This window comes from Eumetopias jubatus, unplaced genomic scaffold (genome assembly GCF_037043125.1).
Source record: "Eumetopias jubatus isolate StellerSeaLion01/CBP00866 unplaced genomic scaffold, mEumJub1_p1.0 scaffold_9, whole genome shotgun sequence".
In the NCBI taxonomy this organism is placed as follows: Eukaryota; Metazoa; Chordata; class Mammalia; order Carnivora; family Otariidae; genus Eumetopias; species Eumetopias jubatus.
In genome coordinates this window covers 29,719,116-29,733,483 of record NW_028274815.1, presented here as the reverse complement: position 1 = coordinate 29,733,483, position 14,368 = coordinate 29,719,116, and the positions used below count along the sequence as shown (strand labels likewise).

The 14,368-nt window shown below is 37.5% G+C and overlaps 1 pseudogene; it reads left to right on the top strand.

Moving 5' to 3' along the window:
* The first annotated feature begins 9,316 nt into the window (after nucleotides 1–9,316).
* Nucleotides 9,317–10,307, top strand: LOC114219650 (glyceraldehyde-3-phosphate dehydrogenase pseudogene; annotated as a pseudogene).
* The last annotated feature ends 4,061 nt before the right edge of the window (nucleotides 10,308–14,368 follow it).

Sequence of the window (14,368 nt, the reverse complement as noted above, 5' to 3'; positions counted from 1 at the left end):
GACTATAAATTTTATACTTATCATATTAGTATCTACACAGAAAGAGAGCCTGAAGAAAAATCATACCAAATCACTGATGGTGATTTGGGACTGGGATGGGTGGAGTAGAATGGGATGTGAGATTGTAGCAATTTTCCCAAAGTCCATTGTGTAGTTCTCAAATGTTTGAATATTTTACAAAAAGAAGTTTTTGTAAATAATGTCGTAAAACATTTTTGTAAAAAAAAATGTTTTGGTAACAAGACTTACCAAAACAATGAAGATTAACATCAACAGGTGAAATGCCCTGAGCATATATCACCATGACCTCCCTTCTGTTGGGGCACTGAATTACTAAACTAAGTCTACCCTAAAACTGAAAAAGGTGGAAAAGATCCCAAATGCGACATCTGAGGCTTCGGATTCACTGACGACAAGATGCAAGGTCAGGGCACCACTGTTGTCAATGCAAGATGACTGAGGACCCAGTCCTTTCAGTGTGGTTCTGCATCTGTGGCAAAACCCATAGTGAAAATCTCTCCCTCATAGCTCACTTACATGAAACACTTGAGCTAACACAGAGAGAAAAACCAAGCTATCTTCTTATACTATGCAGTCCCCAAAAGAAATACTTTGCCTGCTGATACCAGTTGTCTGAGAGAAACGTCTAGGTAGGGTAGAATTACTCTTTTTCCACATAGTTGGGAGGTATGGTTCTCTATACTGGTAGAGCCTCCTGCCTAAGCCCTAGTGGAGAGGACTTGATTTAGCCCTGTCACCTCCAATCTTCTGGCAAAGAAAATCTCATGATATCTTTCCCTGCCTGACAACTACCACTGCTGAAGAGCTAGGGTGAAAGTTCATGCTGAAGAGACTTTCACTTTCTAACAGGAGTATGCAAACAAAGCTCAGGAAGGAGACAAAGCTGAAAAATGGAAACAGGTGGCTCTGATTGGGGAGATTGCACCATTAAAAGTGAAAAACAGAATCATTACTGCTGAAAACTGAGATTGTGATCAGAAGGTTAAATGGAGGAACTATATTTCAACACAAAAGAAAAATATTAAGCAATGTAAATCATGACTAAAAATATAAGAGATATGGAGGACAGTCCTAAGAGAAGTAATATGCAAATAATCAGCATTTCAAGAGAAAAAGAAGCAGATGGAAATGGAATCAATAATCAAAGCAATAATCTTCAACTCCCTGATCTGAAGATCAAAAGGCTTACTAAAAGTCAGGCAGACATGATGAAAAAAAAAAAAGCACCCCCACACACCTAGACATATCTTTGTGAAATTTCTGGCCTCTGTGGAAAGAGAAAAAAATATACATTTTTCAGACAGATAAAAAAGTGTGAATATAATGGAAAAGGAATGTTTGACCTTGACTTCTTATATGCCACATTAGATGCTAGTAGAATAATGTTTATAAACTTTTGAGAGAGAAAGCACTGTTGCATAAAAATCCTACTCTCAGAAAAGTTATCATTCATATGATGACAAAAGAGGGGCATTTTTTGGATATGTAGGAACTCAAAGTATTCTACTCGTATTCTTATTCAAAATTACTCAAGGATGTACTCCAGCATAATGATAGTAAATTTGAATAGAAATCTAAAGCAAATGGAAAATAAAGAATACAAGATATAGCAGTGAGCAATGACTCCAGTAAAATATTGGTTGAGAATAAAGTGATTGCAAATTGTAATATCACTTTTGAATAAGTATACTGAGAAAAGGCATACTCTAAAGGAAAAAGTGAAAAATAATATGGAATTACATTTCTGAAGTAGTTCACAAAATCTAGGACTTGGAAATGGTACAAATGAATGAGAGAATCAAATATTCTTAAGGTTCCATCATTGTGGGGAATGGTAAAAGTACTATTAATTTTAATAAAATCTCAGAAATGTGGGTTTTAATATGACTGTTTAAAATACATGCTAATGAACTAGCAAATAGAGAAACATTACTTTTTCTAAATTATTGTTAGGGGCAACTGAAATGCAAAACAAAATAAACAGAGCACACACACACACACACAAACAACTTGTTCAAGCTAGTGGAAGTAGAAAAGCATAAGAAAAGGAAAGAGTATAATAAAGAAGTTAACATAAAATTAGATGTTAACTTCTAATTTTAATTAGAACAAACATATCACTTTTCACAATAAATGTAAATAGGTTGAATTCTCCAATTAAAAGACAAAGTCCAGCTGTCTGCTTTTTATAAGAGATGTAACTGAAATAAAACAACAACAGCAACCCACAAGGGTTATAAATAAAAGGGAGGGCAAAGATATAAATAGTAAATGCAAAGAAAAAGGGGTGGTCATTATGATATCAAAAAAATGGGGAATTCCACACAAAAATAAAGCATCAAATGTAGCAGAGAGACATCATCTGATAGTAAGTTTTTAAAAAGCTGCAAAACTACTTGGTATCTGTAACAGAAGGAGTCCAGTCAGGAGATAATAATCACATTGCAATTTGAACAAAGAAAGTTTGATATAAAGTTTAATATAAAGAATTTTTAGCTGGTAACAGGAGATTAGCTACTAAGAAGTAAAGTGAGCTCTACAGAATGCAGGAAGGGCAGATAAAGGGAACAGCCACCACCCCAAGGGCTGAGACTGAGTATCTAAGAAAGGAATGAGTTTGGGAAAGCTACTTCTCTCACTTCACTCTTTACCCCAGCCTAAGATTTAGATATCACGAGAAAGGATGTGACTAAAGCCCGGTATGGTACCGGTATGGCAGATTGCAGCTGGTAAGCAGGAACTGCCTGTTGGAATAGAAACAAAAGTTGCCAGGAGGCTGCCCACACGGTGAAGTTGAATTGCTTAGAAGTTACCTAGGGTGACTGTGCAGTGTCCCTCCACCACCGTCTACTGACAAAGGCTAATATTATGCCAGGTATCAAAGGAGAAACATTTCTAGCATCCAGCTCCAGTTTTACAAATAGGGCAATGAAGGGTACATTTGGAACTGAGAGACAATTTGATAACTGACAGAGTATTTAGGAACAGTGGAATTTCAATACCCCTCTTTCAGAATTGGATAGATCATTGGAGGGAAAAAAAGTAATGCTATTAAAAGGATTTCACACAGAAAATGTAAGAATTACAATAAAATTATCATGTACTTGACCACAAAAATAAATCTTAAAAGTTCCAAAGTGTGGCTATTTAAAAGATCTCAATTTTTGGTTACAAACCAAAATTTTAACAAAAATAAGAACAGCATCTCAAGAATGATATAACTAAAAGTTTAATCAAATTTTAGAACAATTGCAACTGAAATTAAGGGGGTTTTGAGTAATTTCTGGGTCAAGAGAAAAACAAAAGTGAAATTAGAAATAATCTAGAAGTTGATAGGAATAAGAACACTAATTATTGAAATCTATGGGATATGGCTTAAGTTTAAAAAAGTGCATAACCTGGAAGCTTATTAGCAAAAGGGAGAGAACATGAATGTTTAAGTGTTCAACTTAAGGAAAGAGAAAAGTAAAAGAAAGCAAAATAATAAAATTTGTAAAGTTAAATCTAAAAATAAAGAATTGAAAAACAAAATACATAAAAAGTAGAGTGGAACAATGAAAGCAAAAGCAAATGAAGAAATGATTTGTAGCAATCAATAAAATAAAAAATTTACTCCAGAAGAAATAAAATATTTGAACAGAACAATAGCCATATGTATTTTTATGTTGTGTGTGTGTAAAAGAGTACTAACAACCTACCACTAAAATATATAAGGTTTGGTTGGTTTTATAGTTAAGTTGTAGCTAGCCTTCAAGAAACAGGCATTTTCTATGTATTCAGACTTTTCCAGAGCATGGAAAAAAGCTTCAAAAATTCATTTTATAAAGTGAACAAAACCCCTCACACAAAAATTTGAAAAAGTAGTACAAAATTTAGTCTAGGTCACTTGTGAATATAGATGGAAATATCCCGACTGTGATCTTGGCAAATGGAATCACAGGAGTGTTTTAAAATAATAATAATATACTACGGCCAAATAGTTTATTACGAGGATGCAAGAATGTTTCAAAGCTAAGATCTAACTATACAACTTGTAATATTAAATTATAGGGAAAAAAACCCTCTCACTATCAATACATTTTGGGAAGTAATTTAAGTAAAACAACTGATTTAAAGTAAAAAAATAAATAAATTGGGAATAAAAGTGGTAAAAATTGTTTTCCAGAAAAAAGAAGAAAAATCCTAATAAATTATGAAATAGTAAAGTAATTGATATTAAAATCAAATAAAAGAGAGGGAAGGCTCTAATAAATCATTATTTTCAGTTTTATTTTGTATTTCTGGTTCATGCAGCATAACAAGAGAGTAAATAAGTTGTGTCAACACTTAAAACCAGAAATAAAATTATCATGATTTTCATATGATTTGTTTGAATACCTAGGTAATTCCACAAGTCAGAAAAAATCATTATAAGTAATAAGAGGATATAGTAAGTTATCTGGAAATATGAAAAATATTTAATGATTTTCCTCTATGGTAACAAAAACCTGTTAGAATGGAAATAAAAAATATTCTAATCTCAATAGAAATAAACTAACAAGAATGTTTAAAAAATTTGTTTAAAGAAAAACATTTATTGAATGACAAATGAAATGAAAAGTGGGAAGATTTACTAACAAACATAAATCCTTCCCAAATTAGTATATGCATTTTACATGGTTCCAGGAATTGTCCCAGTGGTATCTCTTGTGTTCCATTCACAGTTCCTTTGTATATCATTAGCTTTGTGGCAGAAAGTAGATGGTACATTAAAATTTCAAAGGGAGTAATTGAAGGAAGTTTAATAAAGGGATGATTTATGAAGTTTTTGGTAGGGTGAAGTGGAACCTGCAGGAAATGGTAAAGCCCGAGACTCACATTACCATCATGAGTCTTTAACCAATGAGAAAGGGGAGGGACTAGCAACCAGAGAGTTCTAACTCTAGCTGTAGGAAAGGACCACCCCACAAGAACCTTGGCCCATTGGATGGAAGCTACTGAGGACTGGTAGTCCTGCTGGGAAGGAGCTGAGTGAATAAATGCCATATCTGCCCTTCAGTCTCCTGTGGGTGCCTCTCTTTGACCAAACCCAAATGGAAACAGGGAAGAGATTCAGAGTGAAGCAGTCCACAGATGCCAGCCTCCTAAGATATAGAACAGGGTGGTGAAGAGAGGCAAGTGAAACTGGAGAGACAAACACAGATGTCCACAACCATATGAAAGAATCAAGTATAACATTGCTAAGAAAATATTGAAGACTACATGTAATAGAAGGGGACTTGTCTCATCCCAGATTTTAAAATTTGCAATAAATGTGCAGATTAAGAAAAGGAATAACCAAGCAAAGCAACAGAGTTGAACAGAGGGCCCAAAATAAGCTTCAGTATATGGGAATTAAATATACATTAGAGACCCTATTCTATTATACAGAGGAAAGAATGGCTACTCAATAAAAGTTTTTAGCTATTTGACCATTGATTTGGAAGAAAATAAAGTGATATTCAACTCATACAATTTAAAAATAAATTTCAGATAAATGAACAAACTAATTAGAAAAAGGAAATATAATGTATCTGAAAAAACTATAGCAGACTATTTTTTTATAACTTTGGTTTTGACTGAATTTCCTAAATTAAACAGGACATGTCATAAAGGATAAATGTAATGGATCTGAGCAGATAAAAATAAGGTCTGGATTGCAAGAGATAACAAACAAAACAAAGGTACATAACGGCAAGAACATATCTGCAACAAAATAATACACAGAAGATCAATTGCCATAAAATAAATAAAGCTATTCTCTAAAAGTAAGAAAAGATCCTACCATCAAATAGAGAAATGGGCAAATTGTATGTACAGGCAACTCCAGAAAGTGAAATATAAACAATAAGTATATATTATACCTAATAGAAACAATTATAACTTGAAAATATCATCAGATTGAAAAACTTTTAAAATATTAGTAACATTCAGTGATGATGAGGGTGTGCAGAAACAAATGCTTTCCTACTGCTGGTAGGAGTGAACCTGTTACACATTATCAGAAATTACTTTTCAAGTATCTGTTAAACTTAAAATGTGAAAATAGTTTGTCCCATTATTCCATTTGGAAATATAACCTATAGGAATGAAATAACCTATAAAGAATATCCTTTCTTCTTTCCTTACTCCCTCTACTCTCCCCTTTCTCCCTTCCTATTAACAATATATATTTTTTTAAAGAAACATGAATTTAACATGGTTTAATTAAACGTCCTTCAGCAATGGAAGGTTTTATGACAGAACCTGTTAGTGTTCTCAAATATCCATAGCCTTATCTACATTTCCCAAACTTCCTTGCAATGAGCTTGGGATCACACGACTACTTCTGGCCTATGAATGTAAGCAAAAGGACCGACATGTGGAGGCAGTTGGAAGAGGTGTGACTTCTCCCATTCTTCTCTTCCTCACCATGTGGGCCATGGAGGGCCTGTGTCCCAGATGGCACAGTTACAATATGGAGGAGGGACTGCCCCACCCATGTCAGATTTACACCGTCAAGGATTAAGAATTTATTGTGTGATGCACCTGAGCTTTTATTTGTTAGGACAGACGTTTGTCATTTTTGCTCAAAAGTCTTCAACTGATTGGATGATTCCCTCCCACAATATCAAGAGTAATGCATTTACTTAAAGCCAACTGATTGTAGATGTTAACACATCTACAAAATACCTTTACAGCAACACCCTGATTAGTGTCTGATTAAACAGCTGGATATTATAGCCTAGCCAATTTGACACATAAAATTAACCATCACATGGCTTTATGTGTACTGACTCAGAAAAACATCAAGCTGTTAAGTGGAAAGAGAAAATTGCCAACAAATTGTAGATTGTGAGGCAGATAGTCTATGTTGGCTTATGCAAGGTTTATTCTAACTTTTTTTTTTTTTTTTTTAGCATGCCTCTGTGTACTTGTGAGACTGGAAAGGCAGAAACTGTATTTCCCAAGCTCACATGAATCTTGGGTTCCAGATGTGGCCAAGGTTCTCCTGGGCTGACATAATGAGATAAGGAAGAGCAAGGTGAGACACAGTTGTATGTGGAAAGGTCAGTGATGCTTTAATGAGTGATGCTGGGGACATTTGGCTCTTCTGGGGCAGCTATGGCATAGGTTCAGGTGTTGAGTCTCAGTGTTCTGGCTGCCCAATTGTGTAGTCTCAGCAGCAGATTTTCTGCTAGAATAGTCTGTGGTGTAGATGAGTCTTTCTCCTGGCTCCTTTTAGTTTGGACTGCATATAATACAAATCTGTCTCTGTGGCTTTTCCAGAAACTCTGGTACTTATTGCTCTCTAATAAATCCCTTTCTGTTTAAACCAGCTATATTTGATACTGTTCCTGTTACTGAGAACCTGAGCCAATAATGTGATCTATTACTGTAAAAAGAAATAGACATTTCTGTTTAATTTTCAGTATAAAGATATGTAAAATTTTAGATATGCCTAAGTAAACATTAAACAAATGGGAAATATAGAGATCAGCATGTAGTGGAAGAGGGAGGGAAATTTACTTTTGTATCAGGCAGAGTCCAAACCAGTCAGGAAAATTTCAAAACACTCAAGGCTGGAGCTACCACTACCTTCAGGACTCACTATGATTCATGATTAAATTTTCTTTTGAGTTGCGTTTTCTAATACTTACAAAAATAAATTTTATAAATTTATAATGATAAATTGTTGAGTGTATATCCATATTCAGAATATTGGGAGGTTATGTCAAATGTAACTAATCTATATGCAACTAATATAAAAACAATTACATATACTTATTTATTATTGACATGCTATAGGAATTCAAAGTTCATTTTGCAGTAAATGTCACAACTTTAATCAAAATGGTATGTCTGTGTTGAAATGAAAAGATCCTTTGAAGTGACTGATTTTTATTGCTCTAATTTTACATTTGTTTTATTTGGTTTTCTATAACAGATTTGTTCTCAATTATTTGGTTAATGTAATCCAGTATCACTTATATCTAAAGCCCTGAAAAAGTATCATAATCCCACGAGATTAAAGAAATAGTTACTGAATGGGAGGACTCTGTCCTCACTGTCTCCTGAATGCAAGCTTGCTGTAGACAATTCATATTTTATTTGCTTAGCACCACCTCTGCTATCCTTACTGAGAAGGTCTGCAGAAGTAGAATGACAGCTGTTGAGGTCTTGCATACCCCAGGTCCTCCCTGGGGTTCTTTTTTCTTTTTCTTTTCTTTTTAAATATTTTATTTATTTGAGAGAGAGAGAGAGAGAGAGAGAGAGAAAATGAGACAGAGCATGAGCAGAGGGAGAAGCAGGCTCCTCTTTGAACAGGGAGCCCGACATGAGGCTTGATCCCAGGACCCTGGGATCATGACCTGAGCCAAAGGAAGATGCTTAACTTACTGAGCCACCCAGGTACCTCCTCCCTGGAGTTCTTTTGGATTTTTTTTTTTTTTCTTTTTCTGGTGGAGGAATGTACTCATGACCTAATACTTTTTGAAGATGAAATTAGAGAAAGTAGAGGTCAGTTCTCCTCTGCGGGTAAAGCTGTGAAGTTCTTACCAAGTTCATCATCAATATGAGATAATGAGGCTGATATGCAGAGAACAGATAAGGGATAGTGAGTGAGAATCCTGGTAGCATTTTTGGTTACTTAAACCTGATTGCTTAACATGCAATTGAAATAAGAATTTCAATCACTTGCAACCAAAAGAGACACAAGTAATGGAATCTCCTATGTAGCTTTTTTCTTGATTTGAGTTTGGCAGAAAGCAAAATTGCTTACCCTCCAGGGTTTAGTGACAGATTACCCAGCAGCACTGAACTGGGATAGGGGTGGTTTAAAGTGCTGAGCACTGTTTAGAGAGAAATTATCCACAGGTTGGTGAGAAAATGATTTACACTCAAGGAAAAGTAAACACTGAGTCTATGATACCCAAGTTTCATTGGGCCTGAGTTGGAAATTCTCTCCATCCCGGACATCCATTCTGGGACTCCTACCCTCTCTAGTTAAGATTGCTCCTCTCCTCCTCCACTGCTGCCCCCACTAACTCTCCATGACCTTCTCCTATCCCTTCTCATCTGGTTTGGGGGAGCAGAAATCCTCTCAAAGCAATAAAGAGTTGCATGACCATGAACAAGCAGCCTCATTCCACCCACGTCCAAGTTTCCTAGTGTATAAAATGGAAGAGGTTGGCAAGATCATTTCTACTATTCATTTTAACCTGAAAATGTGGTCTGCTCCTCTTGGTTCAACAGACAGCCACATCTTCTGGTTTAGTACCAGCCGTGTCCCTGAGAGATGAAGGTGAAGGTCAGAGTAAATGGATTTGCCCATATCAGGCATCTGGTCACTGAGTCTGCTTTTAACTCTGGCAGAGTGGATACTGTCACCATCAGTGATCCCCTCATTGACCTCAACTATATGGTCTACATGTTCCAGTATGATTCCACCCATGACAAATTCCATGGAACAGTCAAGGCTGAGAACAGGAAACTTGCCATTAATGGAAAGCCCATCTCTATCTTCCAGGATTGAGATCCTACCCATCAAATGAGGTGATGCTGGTGCTGAGCATGTCCTGGAGTCTACTGGGGTCTTCACCAGAAGGTTGGGGCTTACTTGAAGGTGTGACCAAGAGGTTTATCATCTCTCCCACTTCTGCTGATGCCCTCATGTTTGTGATGGGTGTGAACCATGAGAAGTTTGACAAGTCCCTCAATATTGTCAGCAATGTTTCCTGCACAACAAACTGCTTGGCTCCTCTGGTCAAGGTCATCCATGACAACTTCAGCATCATGGAGGGACTCATGACCACAATTCATGCCACCGTCACTGCCACTCAGAAGACTGTGGATGGCCCCCCTGGGAAACTGTGGTATGATGATTGAGGGGCTGCCTGACCATCATCCCTGCTTCTACTGGTGCTGCCAAGGCTGTAGGCAAGGTCATCCCTAGCTGAACAGGAAGCTCTGGCATGGCCTTCTGTGTCTTCACCCCTGAAATGTCAGTCATGGATCTGACCTGCCACATGAAGGAAGCTGCCAGATATGATGGCATCAAGAAGGTGGTGAAGCAGGCATTGGAGGGCCCCCTCAAGGGCATCCTGGCCTCCACTGAGGACCAGGTTGTCTCCTGCAACTTTAACAGTGACACCCACTCTTCCACCTTTGATGCTGGGGCTGGCACTGCTCTCAATGACCACTTTATCAAGCTCATTTCCTGGTATGACAATGAATTTGGCTACAATTGGGTGGTGGACCTTATGGTTCACATGGCCTTCAAGGAGTAAGAGACCCCTGGTCCACCAGCCCTAGGAAGAGCAAGAGGAAGATAGAGAGGCCCTCAGCTGCTGGGGAGTCCTTGCCCCAATTCATTCCCTAACACACTAAGAATCTCCCAACCTCCACAGTTTCCATCCCAGACCCCCTGAAGAAGGGGGGGACTTGGGGATCCCTACCATATCATGTACCATCAATGAAGTATAGTGTACCTAGCCCTCCCAAAAAGGTAAATTTCCATAAAAAATAAATTTTAACGTATGCCTTAAAATAAAATAGGAAGGGGGATTAGTGGAGTCAGGGCAACCTGGACAAATTCCAGGAGCAGCAAGAAAATAAATGTGGTTGCAATGACATGTATGGGCCAGGACTTCAAGCGATGAAAGATCACAGTAGGCTTCTTTGTCCCTAAATGGTTTCAAGAGGGGCAAGAGATTCATGTGTTACACACACACACACACACACACACACACACACACACACACACACATTACATACATAAAATAGTCTCCTTATTGAGAAGGTTCCAATTAATCAACTTTTTAGAATCAGAATGTCTCAATGTGATGACATACCCAATTACATCAACTCTCAATTATTCAGGTAAATTTACATTTTGTGACAATATTTGACCAGTTTGGAAAAGAGCAGAAAAATAACATTCTTTTGTGGAAGTTTAGAAAATAACAGAAAAAATTAGAGACTCTCTCTCATCCATAAATAACTATTGTGACACAAAACTAGGTAGATTGTGAAGAAATTTTGAGAAGGAAGAAGTTTTTAAGAGAAAATAAAGAGCTATGAAATATCTGTATAGAGCAGTAAAAGGGGGTTGTGTGAAACAGAGTGAAAATATTATAAATTGGAAGGTACTTTGACTTGTTTATTATACATTATAATTTTTTAATATAATGTATAATAAACAAATATAAATAAATTTATTTTTTATATACATTATAAATAAATATAAATGTTTAATATACATTATAATTATTTGAGAATAATAGTCATATATTTATCATTTGACTCACATATTTTCTTTTCTGTTTTTTTAAAGATTTTTATTTATTTATTGAGAGAGAGAGAGAGAATGATAGAGAGAGAGCATGAGAGGGGGAGGGTCAAAGGGGGAAGCAGACTCCCTGCTGAGCAGGGAGCCCGATGCGGGACTCGATTCTGTGACTCCAGGATCATGACCTGAGCTGAAGGCAGTCGCTTAACCAACTGAGCCACCCAGGTGCCCCGATTCATATATTTTCTACCTGATTAAAATACACCAAATTTTTCATACTTCAAATTTTTTTCTCCTCATTGGTTACAAAAGTATAGAATCTGTGGTGTATTTTCATGTTGGCATTGGAGAGTAGCAATCTGGATAGGTGAAGGAAATCCTGATGAATACAGGAGAGATGAAGCACAAAATTAAAAGGTAATGCGTAGGAGACACTGTTGGTTGTCTATACAACAGCCACTTACCCTGTCCTTCCCTATTAACAGCTTCTGATTCTGTTTAGGAATTCAGGTGGATGGCAATGTACTCAGGGTAGGTAGATTCCTTCTTGGGCTCCATGGGGTGAATCATGGGTAGACTAAACAAGGCAGGGTAGTCCTTAGCCCATGATTGATTAAACAGTGAGAATGGGGCACGTGACCCAGCTCTGACTCGTGACTTAGAAGAGTGTTTGCTGGGGAATTCTGGGAAAGATTTTTCTTTCTGATAAAAATAGACACATGTAGGAAGAGATACCCTCCCCATTTCTTTTCTGCCCTTGGATGTTGTCAAATGAAGAGATGATGTTTGGCACCATGGCAGCCATCCTATGATCATAAAAAGAAAGGCAAAACATCTCTGAGAATATAACCAAGTCTTGACATTGGAGACCTCATGATTTAACTAACTTGGAAACGTGTAACTCTAATCTTCTTGTTATTTGAAATAGTTAACCCATCTCATCTAAGGTTTTTTTGTTATTTGCAGGCAAAACTATATGATCTGACATAAAAGTGGTCTAATACTGTTAATGTGTGTTCACTATGGAATCAAATAGTTCTAAATTTGAATCAAGGCTTTCTCAATTAATACCTGTATGACCTTTACAGATCATTCTTAACTCTTCTGAGCCTCAGTTTTCTCATCTCTAAAATGGGGATAATAAAGGAGTCCAGCTCACTGGATTGTTGAGAGGATTAAATGGCAGACTGCACTTAGAGCGGTCAAAGAAAATGCCGGCTACGCAGTGAACATAAAGCAGAAGTTAACTATTTTTAATTAGAGTTTAATTTGGTTACTATTAAGAGGCTTGCGACTGTAACACATGCAGCCCTGGAGCAGCTCTATCAAAGCAAGTTAGAGAAAAGTAAGCACTCTCTTCCATCTTGCTTGCCCCTGATCAGCACTATTCCACTCACAAAATGGCCCTTTAGTTCCCTCCTTAATTGCTGCAGAAGATTCAAGAACAAAGGAGGACTCAGAGACAGCTGTGCATTGGAGGAATTAGGGGCTAGCTTTGTAGGAAATTGTGCATATTGAGATGTTATTAAAATGGAGATTGTGGGGGGTGCCTGGGTGGCTCAGTCAGTTAAGTGTCTGTCTTTGGCTCAGGTCATGATCCCAGGGTCCTGGGATCGAACCCCACACCCCGTTCCCTGCTCAGCAGGGAGCCTGCTTCTCCCTTTCCCTCTGCCTGCCACTCCCCCTGCTTGTGCTCTCTCTCTGTGTCAAATAAATAAAATCTTTAAAAAAATGGAGATTGTGGGTGGTTCTAGAGTTGACCAAGATATGAGGGCATCTGGAAGTAAGGAGGAGGTTAAATCTTTGAGAGAGGACAGAAAAAATGGAGTTAGAAGAGCATTTCAGGAACTGACTGAAAACTAGAGATCAAAGTACTATTTGGCAGTTGGGGAAAGACCGAAGAGGGCATTGGCACATTATTTAACTGTCCACATTGCTGAGTTTTGGTAGGTGCTTCTGTCTTCCTTGCTTTCATTTTTGCATTCAGTCCAGAGTAAATAACAGGGAATGAAATGGTACAAGGAAGGGGGATTTACAAAAAGGTCTTTCTTTCATCTCTATGCCCCTGAAACCTTTTTTTTTGCTTTTCCATCAACTCTTGAAATAGTGTTAACTCCAAGGAGCCTCTTGGTTTGAAAAGCTTACACGGCCAAACATATTGCAAAGAAGCCAGGAGAGTGAGAAAGTACAAGCTGGAGGTCTTCTGCTTCAAAGTGGGACTTAGTCTGTGACTCTGAAAGCTATGTGTCAACCGGGGATTACCACAGAACCTGCCTCCTGTCTGCATCATTTCTTCTCCCTTTCAGGTTGCATCATTTCCTCTGCCTTGTGGGTTGCATCATTTCCTCTGCCCTGAAGGTTGTGTAGGAGCTAAGGGGAACTACCAGCATGGCTGAACAATCTCTAGCAATCTGATATGGAGTCTCATAATTTTAGTACTTCACTACAACACCACTGAGATATCCAAGGACCAACTAATGTGGCCTCCTCAACCCTCACCACTCCCTCATTCAAGGGGAGCGCCCTTTTTGATAGCAACAGGAACTGAGCCTGAGAACAAAACAAGTGCAGAAGATGTGAGTCAAGGACCTCAGAAAAGTCATTCAGGCACATGTAATAGATTAATTAATGAAGGAAATTTTAGAATAATTTGTTTAGAGATGAGCAAAACTTCAGTGACATGGTAAAGGAATAGATCCATGCTTTCCCTCTGTATGGAGATGACCCAGCTATAGACTTGAGGTTGGAGGCAGTGTGCAAGGAAGCGAGGCTTCCACTCTAAATTACTGTCACCACACATGCTTGCACAGGAAGTATTCTCCTACAAATTTCATCAGACGTGATAAAATGAGTTAAATGGGTAACAGAAGAGATATTTTTAATCTTTTTTTTTTGACATGAACTCATTTTACTGGAGTTATGGATTCTCTCTCCAAAAAGAATGCAAGTAAGCATTCACATGAAAAATTTCCATGCTATTTCATGGATTCATGGCCCTCCTGCAATTCATCTGAAGACTCCAAGTGAAGGATGTCTTCTCTAGAGTAAATACTGCAGACC